Genomic DNA, 14,565 nt, shown 5'->3' on the forward strand with positions numbered 1-14,565 from the left:
TGTGTTGTCATACTTATAAATAAATCCGCTATTAATAAGCAAGTACTTACCTCGAAAATTTCTTTAACCCTTTAAAATAATTGCTACGAAAAGAAATACATCGACCTATTAATGTTTTTAAAAAATTGCGTGGAAAAAAGTAGGGAGGGTGGCCCCACTAATTTTCAAAAATTTACTTTTATATTTTGATAGTCTGGCAACTGCACCCTTTTTACTATTTCCACCCATCTTACAATTGAAGACATGAGTGAATAAAGGTGTCATGTTGCAAATTTAAACAAAATGAAGGTGTGGTTTTATCAATAATTGTACTATAGTCCTTAAAATATAGCTTGATTAGAATGACAGTTGTCAGCAAAAGCGACGACATGACTTTGTAGTAACATCTAAGGAGTGATTTATATTGAAACATGAGAACTCATTCGTACCTGGCATGCTAATTAATTTTTTTAATACAATTCTTTACATATAAATTAACATAATTATATAAAATCAGCTTTAAAACTAAAATAAACCTAATTGATAACGACATTCTTACAAGGTTACATCATTTCGCAAAAATTTTAGAGATGAGACAAATTAATCATTGTAAATCAATCGGAATAAAAAATTATTTATTTATTTTTGTTCATGAAAAAAGTATTTAATGTCATATTTTTCAGTAAGTAATTGTTTTAAACACACTAAAATAGGAGGCTTGTTTTTGCATTTGGATATCAATTTTCGGAAACAGAGTCTTATGTTTGCATGAAAAAACTGATAAAATCTATTTGATCGGTACACGATCAGTGATCAATAATTTCTCATCACTAGTGACATGCATTTGGCAGCTGTCATTTTAATCAAGGTATATTTTAAGGACTATAGTTTTGGAAACTTTAACCCCAGATATCTCTGCTTTTTGTTTTTTCACCTTTTTCCACTGATGTCCTTAATTCTGTGTCATTTAGGTAAATAGGAACATGTCACTCAAATTGAGAAAATGAGTTTAGTATGCAGTTCTACTTTGTTAAGTCTATGGAAGGTTGGGTAAAAAATACAAGTTGTTTCAATAATAAAATTGGTTGATGTATTATTCAAAAGTACTATTGGGTAAACGAATATGTGTAACTTGCATATAAATTGCTTTTAACAACATGAAAAATTCATATGATATAAGAAACACAATTTAATTATTTTTACAGCTTCACCCATTTCATCCTTAAGTCTAAGCATTTAAGATCAGCTAATGGTGACTTTTACCTCTTTACGTAAATGCCACGCAATAGGGAAATATCACATACTAGGAATATCATATAAACATGTGAACTGTCTTTAGAAAGATTAATTGTATTTTCAAAATCAATGTGAATATTGTGGAGAAATGTTTTCATACATAATTTGTTTAATTAAATTGTTAAAAAAATGTCTACAAAAACAGGACGTGTTTGGCCCCGACAGTCAAGATTCGTGATGTTTCATTTAAATTTAAACTGTCGTAAAGTTCAAAATTTAACGGAATCGTGATGTATTAGGAGCGTGGCCCATGCGATTTTAGCAGAAATTATAAATTAAAAATATATTTTTTACTTTTTTGTATTTTTAAAAAAATATTTGTTTGGACCCCTGTATTTTGTAGCCTTACGTGTCATGTACAAGGCTCGGGGACTCAGAAAAAATCGTTTTTGTTTATCTTGGAAATGGGATGTTCGATCGCTGATTTTGGTTTATTACCTTTATGAGTCCAATCACCATTGTTGCAAAGTTCAAGAACAATGGCGCGTGACAACTACTTTCAACTACAGTGTGGATATCTGTTAAGGATATTCCATCTTTCCCGCATTCTGCTTCAAGATTATGGCGTTGCAAACTGAAAAATAGGCACTGCAATAACAGATGTTCGATACTCTGCGAAGAAATATCACCGCATGGACAATAGTCATCTTTCCTTAATTTAAACCTATATAGATAACTTCTCATAACTCCGTGTCCGGTAAAAATTTGGGTCTTTTCGAAAGTACTTTAATGATGATGACGGAAGTTTACTGCATCAGCCAGCGTTGGGTTTAGTGATTTTACCTGTAGAAGAAGCGCGGTAATGATCCTCCCAACGCTGCTGCGTATTTTGTTTTATACAGCGTTTAGCAAAGCTAAGGGGAAATTCTGAGAAGAAAGATGCTGTTCTTTTACAAGTTGCGGCTCTTGCTCGTTCATCCGCTCTCTCATTTCCTACGATACCAGCATGTCCTCTTATCCAGCATATTTGAATGATCATCCCTCTTATTTTTAGATGCTTAATTTTACTCTGAATATCTACAATGAATGGATTCACCGACCGAGTATCAGTTATAGCTTGAACGCCCGAACGATAATCTGATAATATTTTTGCAATAACCCATAATTTTTTTTACTTGACAGTATTTCATAGACCCTTGCCAATTTAAAATTGTAAAAAAGTGATATTTCCCTTTTATTGTCAACATAGGTCTTTAATCAAAATACTAAAATGTATGATTTTCCGGCCGGTTTTTGTACCAATTGGTTGCAATCCAAACTTTTCTATACATCCTTTCACATTAGTTTGAAATGTATAATTCTGAACCACATGTGTCCACAGGGGACATTTGCCATTATCGTTTATATAATTTAACAGTATATAGTTTAAAATTATTGTATAATAATGTGTTTTTATTGCAAAACATATATTTGAGAGTACATATTGTTATGTATATTTTATAAGCAATAATTAATAATTTGTAAGTTATTTAAATTAAATTATAACTAATTTCTACTGCTGTCTTTTTATTTATTCTAATTATTGTGTTATAGAAACCCAACTGAGTGGATTATTTATAGAAAAAAAAAAACTCTTCAATAAAGTTTGCCTCTGTTAAATGGTTAAGACGTTTGGCTCATGCAGGGAAGATTTCAGGTTTGATCCCCGGTAAGAACACAAAAGTATTTTTTCTCGATCTGGGGTGCTATTTTATTTTTATTTTTTGCACAACGGGCCAGAAGGCCCAATTACCGTGGTGAATTACATCACAGAACACCACATTACATCACAAAAATCACATATAATTTTTGTGTTCTCACCGGGAATCGAACCCGGAACCTTCCTTCTATTATGAATCTTCTCACGGGGGTAGAGACGATTTCTCCTTAAGGATTTTTATTTTTTGCATGCGACTACACTTTACTTCATGTACGGCCGCACAGATGATTGAACATCACATTTAAAAAAAAATTTAGTCAATATGTATAATTTTTTTTTCAAACCACTGCGCAGAAATTGGCTTATTGTAATCTTAATTTTTCATCAAAATAATTGGTTGATTACAAAGAGAAGATTCTCAATTGCGCTGGTTGCGTACAGATATAATGACTTCATACTGCTGTAGATGTAGCTGATCCACATGTATAACACCCTTCGGCTAGTTCATGAATAGGTTTTTTCCCAATTAAAATAAAATAACTTTGTTTTTAACCACTAATTTTTATTTTTCACCGACCGGTTTCAAAGCAAACAAGCTTCTTTGTCAGGGTTTACATAACTAATGAATTGATTCCTTTTTATTTTATTTCTATCGTGTTCACTAAATACTACACGTGGACCCAATACATCAAGTGGTTTTTTCTTACACAACACTTGTTTGCCTTGAAACCGGTCTGTGAAAAATAAAAATTAGTGGTTAAAAACAAAGTTGTTTTATTTATTTTATTATAATGAATAACCACAAAGTTAGTGCTTCATATATAAACTTTATAAAATTAAAATATTCAAGAGATTTTTAAGATAACCTTTGTACATTTAGGTTTTCAATAAATGTTTAAGGGTTCTCCTTAATGTAATAACTAAGCACTTGTTTCATACACGGGGGTTCTGGATTCATGTCCCGGCAAGATCACAATAATGTATTAATGATTTTTATACAACCTGGGTGTTCTGTGCTACGATTCACCAAGGCGACTGGGCCTAGCCTGCTACAGTGCAAATATACATATTATCATTTATTTTACACTTTATATACAATTTATGGGAATGATGATGATGATATATCTACATATTTTTTTTAAAAAAGGAATAACCCGCTACGCCTCTATTTTGAGGCTTGTCAGCAGGTGGGATAGAGGGGATATGGAAGGTGGTAACGAAAAATACACTACAACACCCAGACCAATTGAGAAAAAATCTTTCTTGGATTTTTTTCTTGCAACTGGCGGGAATCGAACCCGCGACGCCAGTTTCACAGTTGACCGTCTAACCAACTGCGCCACGGCGCCTGTCTTTATATAAAGGCGGGCATATTGCCTCGAGGCAATTTCTTCCTACCTACCCAAACCGTTCAGTTTGAGAAAATTACAAGTACACGGACATATTTTAACAATACAATTTTATATAAAAATTTAAAACAAAAATTTACTAAAATAATTACACCATACTATGAAGAGAGGAGAGGTGATAGGATGGAAAGAAGAAGGAGAAAGGAACAACTCGAGCATTTTGATAGTGACATTTCAATCTTGATTTAAGTGTAAATAAAGGAAAGGGCGTCTCTAACATTAGTGGGTAGATTATTCCACAATCGAGCAGCTACTATTCTGAAGGAGGAGGCAATATATAATAATTATATTATTAAATATTGAATGTTAGCATTAGTTTTCTATTTTTTTCCAAATGAAGAGAACAAGAGGACAACAATAAAAAATAGTCAATGTATTCTCTTTCATTATTTACAACTTCCTGCCAACGTTCTACAAGTTTTTCGACCCCTGTGGAGGGGTTCGTCACACAATGTCCGCAATTCGTCATTATTGAAGGAAAGGCCACACAAATTTTTCAAAAGCGGCTGGAAATGAGAAAATCCGACAGTGCGAGGTCTGGAGGCTGCGGAAAGACTTCCCAACGGAGCGTTTGGATGGCATCTTTCGTAATGTTGGCGATTGAAGGCGGGCGTTATCGTGTTGCAGAATAACACCATGTGGCCGAATTCTGTCGTCTGGCTGAAGCCACCCATACCATCCAGTTTCCTATTATGTAGGCGATGTATAACCTTTAACCATTTTGTTTTACTTTTAAATTTGGAAAAAAAAGGACACAACTTATGTTAATATAAGGAATGCCCTAAAAATACAAGAATTTGTAAAAATTAATTTTCGTATGAAAATTTAGTAAACCTGACTTATTATAACAATGAGGAACATCAGCCCTACGGGAAATTGGATACAATAAATGTTTTCTTGCGTGCGGTAAAAATTGGAGCATTAAATTGTCTGGCAAAGTTTCCTGAAAATGCACTAAAAAAAAACATTTCAATAAAAACTAACTACTTTGAATGACGTCACTGGTTCATATGAATCAACCTATGATATGAGAGTTATGGAAGACTTCCGCTTTGCTTACCGTGAATGGACCAATGGGAAGAACTGATAGAGAATAACTGGAAAAGAACCTCTGACGTCACATGTGGAGTTATTTTAGAAATACATAACTTTAATAAATGTACTTTTTATTTAATATTCATATTTTTACTATTTTAGAATTCAATTATATTTCCCCTCTCCTCCTGCATTCATAATAAATTAGTGTCAAATCTGTAATTGGTCTTACTTTTTTTAATTGTTCTTTTGTACCTTGTTTTATATAAAGACTGTATTTATAAATAAATCTTAGCGCCAAAAAGCATCTAGATACGCTGCAATCGGAGTGCCCTATGCACCACTGGATGTGGATAGGGAAATGATGATGAAAATGGCTGAATGGTCCAGAAAATGTTATAGAATAATACCAAAAAGAAATGGGTAAGATAATAATATAAGTATTATAGAATATAATTGTTGACATATAATAAATAAATAAAATAATATTGCCACAGAAATTAAGAACATTTAAGAGAAGGTAATATATAGAAATCTAGGCATCTCAAGGACCTATGATCTGTCATTGGCTGGTGTTTAAGTGGCCACTTTACAGTCTTTGTCTACAAAAGTTAGGACAAACTCAAAATATTGTTGATTAATCCACCTGGCCCATGAAGAAGCATAGAAATTGAAAAATCTAATTTTCAGGTGTATTTTTTTTTATTTTTTTTTACAATAAACATAAATGTAAAACAGAGTATTAAAAAAATAAAGCATAATTACATAGCAATGAAATACATATTAATAGTAAACAAAAAAATCCCACAAAGGCATGGCCTATTCGTGGGTATACAAGAAAATGTTAATGAATTTTTACTCCTATAATAAATAATGGACAGTTATAATATTTTTGTGTAACATAAGAAAGAAAAAATAAGATATTCTGTAAAAAATAATATGGTATTTTTTATAGTAATTAAAAAAGGAAATAAACAATATTGAAAAAAACACAAAAATATTCCTTATTATTAAAGGGCAACAAAATAAATCATAGAAAAAAAGAGTTCTTATCTTTAGTTTGAATCCAGGATAGTGCGTGTTTTTTAAAAGAAGGAAAATTTTGAAAGTTTGTAATCAATGAAAAATTATCAGTAAAAAAAGAATAAAAAATTTTTGGGCCTATAAAATATGCATGTCTCTGTGCGAGCCTCGATTTACAATGTGCTATTTCTAACACACGATTTCTTCTTTGACTTGATGCCTTGTATGTAGGAGAAATTATTATTTTTTAAATTTATACATACATTACACATTTTACAAAATGGCACAAAAAACACTCTGCTTGTACTAGGAGTAGGCTCAGTATATGAAGGGTCGGCAAGCCAGAAATATTAGTAAGCCTGATGTTGCAATCGGTTCCTATATGGGCAAATGCCTGTTCTAAGAAACCGATTTGCTGTGACAAATATGGTTCTCGAATATGTTTCCTATAAATAAAAATAATGTTGAAGAAATAAAAAAACACTTATTAAAATAATCAAATAAGATGAATCTCGCCCGCATACATAAAGATTTCATTTTTTTTAATTCACAAACATCAACAGATGAAAGAATTGAAGGAATACAGATGTTCAAATATGGGCAGAATGGTGAATGTTACACATTGTGTAAAGTGGCCACTTAAACCAGCAGTTGACAGGTCATATTTTTATTTATTTATTTAACACTTTATTTACATATACAATATATATATATATATATAAGGGCAGGCATATTGCCTTAAAGCAATTTCTTCCTACCTACCCAAACCGTTCAGTTTGAGAAAATTACACATACATGGAATCTTACAATTTTATACAAAAATTAAAAACTAAGATTACCAAAATAAAAATATATTAAAAAATTAACACTATACTATGAAGAGAGGAGAGGAGAAGGGAAGGAAAGAAGAAGGATAATTATCCTTTAAAGGAACAATTTAGATAGTAGCATTTCAATATTGACTTAAAAGTAAATAAAGAAACTAAACGTCTAAGCGTCTTAAACATTAGTGGGTAGATTATTCCACAATCTAGCGGCTACTACTGTGAAAGAGGAGGCAAGAAAATTAGAGCGATGAAAGGGTATTAAAAGGGTTCTCTCGTTACAAGAACAAAGAGATAGTCCGTGTTGCGATAGAGGTTGGATGAGCTCTCTCAGATAAACAGAGTAAGTGGGATATTGTGAAGAAGTGATAGAATGTCAATGTTTCTTCTATGCTCGATACTGAGCCACTGTAGTTGCGTGCAGTATTCGGTTATGTGGTCGAATTTGTGAAGATTAAAAGATATAACGTATACAAACATTCTAAAATCGTTCAAACTTATCAAGCAATTCAGAGTAGTAGTTCTTAGATCTTTCATATTTAGGTTTTTGTCATTCTTTTATAGTTAAAAGGTCCAAGTTCCTATAGTGTACATTAAAGAACTGTTTTTAAATAAGTTATATCCCAGATAGCAGTGAAACTTGGTACAAACTTGATTTAAGATTGATGGAAGGTTGAAAAGAAAAATTTGACGCGACAAGTTTTTATCAAAAGTTGCTGGAATATTGTTATGACAAATTTGAAGAGACAAGTTTCGACAAAACTTGCTGGAATCTTGTTATGTCAAGAATGGTATTTCAGAATCCGAAAATCATATAGTGATGATCAACACATTGCCATATACATAAAAATATGGAGGGAATTCCTTTTTTTATTTTATTTTATTTAAACTGTTATATTTAATCCCAGGACTTTTCTACAATACCGATTTTTTTTTGGCACCACAACAGGCCGTGAGGCCCAATTACAGTGGTGAATTACAGCACGGTACGCCCAGCCTTAAGAAAATCACATTTAATTTTTGTGTTCTCACCAGGAATCGAACCCAGAACCTTCCATGTGTGAGCCAAATGTCTTAACCACTACACCACGGAGGCCGCCGAATTAAATTAGTGCATGGCAAATATCTAAAAAAGTGGTTTATTCCAAACAACATTCAGATTGGAAATACTATCAAAGTCATAGAAAAATTATATATTTCACCGTTTTTGTCCGTGGGTTTCATGTCATTTTTAATTACGCATTTATCATTGGACGGTTTTCCGGCGATTTTAAAACTTTTAATATTGTCGAAGTGTTAATACTCAGTTTGAAGGATAAACTATTGATATGCCACTAAAGAAAAACACATTAAAAATGAGCTTTTGTTGCACTCGACAAAACCGTCTTGTCAAGAGCTCTTTAAAAGTAAGTATGATATTCATATCTCATCCACTGCATAATAGTGCTTACAATAGTTTAAACTGATTGATTATTAAATATCACAAACATTTTACTATTATTGAATTGAATTGATTGAATTATGTTTTATTTACAGAACGAAAAGGCTGTTGATAATATATATATATATATATAATAAACCAATACTTTAACCCCGAGGCTCTTATGCTTCACAAAAGTTAACAGATGGAAGAGTTGAGGAAATGAAGATGTTTAAACATAGGCAGAACGCTTAATGTTAAACAGTTTGTAAAGTGGCCACTTCAACCAGCCAATGACAGTACATAAGCCCAGTAAATACCTAGACTTCCATATGTCCTTCCCAAAATGTTTTCCCTTTGTTGCAACAAATTTAAATTTGAATATCGGATACTTTTTACCATGAGAAATCCCGCTAGTCGAAAAGCCAGTAAGTCATAAAACAGTTTTATTTATTTGTTTCAGAGTTGAGAGACAAAATAATGCACTGGACTCTGATCTCCAGTCAATTGACATGAATTATTTGTCATCACATCATCTGACTTTCTTGGCTAAAATAGCCCGTAATTTTATTATTTATTCAAAATAAATATACTGAGTAATAATAATAAGATATTTTATTTAATATTAATATTTTTAAGAAGCTTCGTGTTTTTTGTTTGTGTTTTTTTTGTTTCGTTTTTTTCTGTTTTTTTTGTTGGGTTTTTTTGTTTTTTGTTTTTGTTTTTTTTCTCTCTATTTTTTTTGTTTTTTTTTTGTTGTATTTTTTGTTTTTTTTTGCTTAGTAAATCCAAACTTGCATGATGTTTGTTTTTTTGTAAAAAACAAACATCATGCAAGTTTGTTGGGTGGTAACTAGGAAGTTTGCTTTAAACTTGCCTCAAGTTTACAGAGTTGCAATCTCAAACTTGGGTCAAGCTTGAACTCTTGATACTTCAAACTTGATACAAGCTTGAGGCAAGTTTAAATTGCTATCTGTATCAGAGGTTCAAGGTTTGAACCCCACTCTACCCCAACTTGATTCCCATTTACTGTGTGACCCCAAAATTGAAAATATTTCGGTAAATCATAAAAACGCAAATATTTTCTCATTTAAAAAATAAAAATTAGTAATGAACCAAAAAGTGCTAAAAATAAACAAATTTACTCATTAAATTTACGACTTTTATTTATATTGTTTAGTTTAGTTAACATTTCTTTTATTGAAATTGTAGTCGTCGGCCTCGTGGTGTAGTGGTCAGCACGTTTATCTACCATGCAAGAGATGTAAGACTGATCGTCTAACAAAATCATAATTATTATTTGATACACAAATTGCGGCGTATTTAAATATTTTTTCTATGTGAAGTTAAGATGATCGGTTTTACCTTCATGTACAAATAAAAAAAAGTGATCAAGATACGCTGCGATTGGTGTACCAAAACAGTGCCCTATGCACCATTAAGTGCAGAAAGGGAATGATATGATGATGTAATTTTCATATAAAATAAAATACATGGTATATAATAAAAGTATAATTAATAAACCTCACTTTTCTAAAAAATACTAGTTTAAAATATTCGTCGTCAGAAAACATAACATTAACACTATGTATATTCTACGATAAATATTATAGCATAATATTCATACCCAAACTTTTAAAAACTTGTGCCCTAAGGTTAGCCAACAGTATAGCACTAAATGACCAAATTATCTTACATAAAGGAGCGTTCACATTTTAAATACTGTTATTGAAAAATGCTAAATTCTAACGAATTTTAAATTAATAGTTCAGTTTTTCCATATAAAAGCCACACCAAATAGAGTTTTGGTGAACTACTTTAAAATTAGGATTTTTTTCCAGTAAAAGAAGTTTCTAGAAAATTTAGCTATATCTACCTACTTTATGTTATTTATATATCTACTAACCACGTGGGGCTATGATATGTATTATGAAGTATTGCCCTTTATAAAAAGTTCAAGCTTTAAAAATACGAAAAAAGTACTTACCTTTTATTTCCCCTTTTTGCTGATAGTCATTATGATAATTAATTGTAAGTCAAGTAATGATATGACAGTTAAAAAAATGTATTGAAAAAATGCGCGTGAATACCCTTCGGTTTATCGCAGAGAAGAGACCACTGAATAAGATTGCTAGGAAAATAAATTTATAGTATCTATGCTGTCTTCATTATTATACTTATATGTATATAATACATTATCTTTGTGAATAAACTTATTAATGATGCTCAATAACCTGTAAATATGTGTTTTAACTATCGCTAATTTAAACTGAAAATTGTTCAATTGAATTTAAATATATCACAAATTTTAGATACACGATCTTTATTTTGCTGTATTAGTACTACTTATATTTTTTTAAGTGTAAAATTTTTATCATGTAGTCATGTATTTTCATTATTGATTTGTATCATAATATTTATATATCTATCTTTAAAGATACAAACTATCATGCCGTTTCCTTGTAAGGTTAGGCAGATAGGATAGAACGCAATATCGCACTTTGTCTTTGCATACATACCCCGCTTCCTCTGCATTTATACATCTTCTCATACACGCACGCCACGCCGATTATTCTGACTTTTGACATGTCCATCTTCAAGTATTTGGTCGTGCCATGTCTTTCTCGGCCTTCCTCATTTTCTGCATCCATCAACATTCGCATCATAAATCCTACCAACCTTTTTTTCGCTGTCCATTCTCTCTACATGACTAAACTTACGCAGCACTCCTTTCTTGATTTTGTCAATAATGCTTCTCTCAGTCTTATATAATGCACAAACTTCGACATTTACACACCTATTTTTGTATTGATTTTAGTATGTAAAAGTCCCGAGTTAACATGATTTTTTTTAGCAGATCGGGACACAAAAATGAATAATGTGCAATAACGGAATTGTGTATTATGTAAAAAAAAAAAGAAAAATTTCGAGGCCATATTTTCCTTCCCATCCCACTTAGATTCTAATAGAGATATTATGTCAGACTTCTCTCATTTCATTCTTATAAGTAATAATTATTTTATAGGAATTAAGAATATCGCTTTGCATTTTAATAGACATAATATAAAAGTCATAAGCTTTTTAAAAAAGCAACTTAAAATACGTTTTATTTATTTTCTAAGATTTAAAAAAAAACTTTCCTTTATAATAAAGAGTTGCAATAACGGAGCTTTTGAAGTAAGTAAGTAAGCTTCTGAACCTAACCGGACCAAAGGGGGGGATTTGAATCCCCCATAGACTGATTTGGTCAATTTCACTTTATGTACATAGCATTCAGAAAACTGAAAAAAATATACGAATGAGTAAAATATGTGTACGCGAAAACATAAATAAATTATTGCACGGTCATAAACACTTCTAACGTTTTATTCTCCTGACGCCATCTACAAGTAGGCGCTGAGGTCGTTTGGTCCCCCCCTTTTAGATCATGTGTAATTTTTGGATGCTTAGTCAATTTTAAAAAATATATATTTTAATTTTAATATGAGTTAATAAACTTTTTAATAATGTAAATAAGGTATAACTTGTTTGTCATATACTTTTAAAGATTAGAAGTCGCGAAGTCAATACACTTGATTATTAATGATTTATTTTGTTCAGTCTAATTAATAATTGCCAATAGACATATGTAGGGTGAAAATATATTTTTTTAAATCTATAAATATTTGCGTGCTTATCATTTACATTTGCTCCCTGAAAGTACTGGAGAACTCTGAGAAATGCCTTCTGGTCTCAGGTTTGAGGAAAGGAAACTCCTGATCTACTTCCTTCTCGTGGTGGGGAGTGAGCAACGACCTCGTGTCGGCAAATGTAGACAGGGACCGAGCGCTGGCCGGAATAAGCTGACCACCAACTTTCGCCCTACCAGGCGTCTGTTGTTTAGGGCACCCTCTTGTCCTGGAGAAGTAAATAATCTCCAAAGGCAGAAGAACCGTCAACGGCATAGGATCTGGAAAGAAACGAGAAACTACCACATTAAAGGCGCAAGTGGCATCCCAAGAACCAGCAAAACATGATTCAATCTCAAGTACTGGAGGAGAAGAATGAAAGTAATTGCTGCCAGCCAATCCCAGGATTGAGACCAGAGAAGAAGATCATTTACTTACATATTATGATTTCATGGGGCATTTTCAACGAGTTGTAAATGACTCAATGTTAGAAAACAGTAATCAGGTTGTGGTAGAGTAGGGTTTGAACCTCGGACCCCTGATCCGTGAGTTTGCGGCACTAGCAAAGGGACCACAATCTGTTCGATCATGGTTAAGCATCACTAAATAAATCCAAATATACCTATTCAATCAAAGGCACGTGTGAAAGTGGACGAAGATAGGATAGTGCTAAGACAGTCGTTGATTCCTGCCAAGGTTGACATAAAATATGTGTTTAAATTGTGGTTTTTGGTTTAACACTGCTATAAATGTAAAATGTAATAATGTATAAAGTATCAATGATGTGTATAAACTTAATATATATGTATATGTATGTATAAAATATAATATAAATATGTATGTGCGAATATATATGGATATATGTGTGTGAATGTATGGTTATGAATGCATTACAAGTACCCCGACTAAACACGAATTTTCTAGCGAGTCGGAGCAAGTTCACAGACATGGGTCGTTCCTGATTGTGTCGCTATAAACTATGTCTCTGTCCTTAACAAATGTATGTATAATGTAATAAATAAATATGCTACTACTACTACCATCACGCCATTTCCCCGTAGGTGTAGGCAGAGAGAATGGACAGCCACACACGTCTATCCTGGCATACATTCCTCGCTTCTTCCACATTCATACATGCCCTTCGGTTCTGTCTGCTTTTGACATGACCAGACTTAAGATTTTGGTTTATCTGATCATGCCACGTCTTCCTCGGTCGTCCTCGTCTCACGTTACCATTCATTTTCACCTTGTATACTTGTTTTACCATTCTTTCGTCGTCCATTTGTTCTACATGACCATACCATCTGAGACCCTTTTATAATCTTATCAATTATACTTGACTCAGATTTACACTATCGCCAGATTTCATCATTCGTAACCCTGTCATACATTGATTGCCCACACATTCGTCTAAGAGATCGCATTTCAACCGCGTTCACTCGGCTTTCATCCTTCCTCTGCCAGTTCCATGTTTCACTTACATACATAAGTGTTGGGACTAAAACTCCGTTGTGCACTGCCAGTTTAGCTTCAATTGACATATTTTTATTAGTTACATACTGTCCTTAGTGCTCTGTTCATTTTGTTGCCTGCATTCTCCTTTCAACATCTTTTTCTACTCTTCTATCTCTTGAAAACATGCTTTCCAGATACACAAATTCTTCTACTTGTTCATGTACTATATTCCATTTTTTAATTATTTATTTTTACAAATATATATATATTACAAAAATAATAACGCATTCCTAAGTCTATGAGGTCAAGAGACCTGTGTTGAACTGCTCCTGAACTGGCCCCTGAGCGAAAGACAAATTTTACCTCTACATATAAAATGATCAAGGTACACTGCATTTGGAGCACTAACGCTGTGACCTATGCACCACTGGGAAACGACAATGATTTTTCAAATAAATCATATAATCACTTACTGGCATTTCTATGTCTACCGATTTCAAGACGTACCCGTCTCTTCACCATAGTTGCACAAAAATATAAAACCAACACGACATGAATTTTAATAAGCACATAGAAAAGTCAGTATGTGGTTATTACAAATATATATTCACATTTAGTAAAATGTTTGACCACAAAGTTAATGCTTTTAATATTAATATGATTTTATTATTTTTTAACAATATTAATGTTTCACTAACTTACGATCAGGTACAGTTTCAACTGAGTTGCCAATTTCCAAAATTTGTCTGGTCCAGTTTTTATCAAAAAACAACTGAGTATGCATAGAATTGTAATTCTATGTGAGTATACCATTTTA

Source organism: Micrasema longulum, unplaced genomic scaffold (genome assembly GCF_059751315.1).
Source record: "Micrasema longulum isolate JH-2025_06_02 unplaced genomic scaffold, ASM5975131v1 h1tg001624l, whole genome shotgun sequence".
Taxonomy (NCBI): Eukaryota; Metazoa; Arthropoda; class Insecta; order Trichoptera; family Brachycentridae; genus Micrasema; species Micrasema longulum.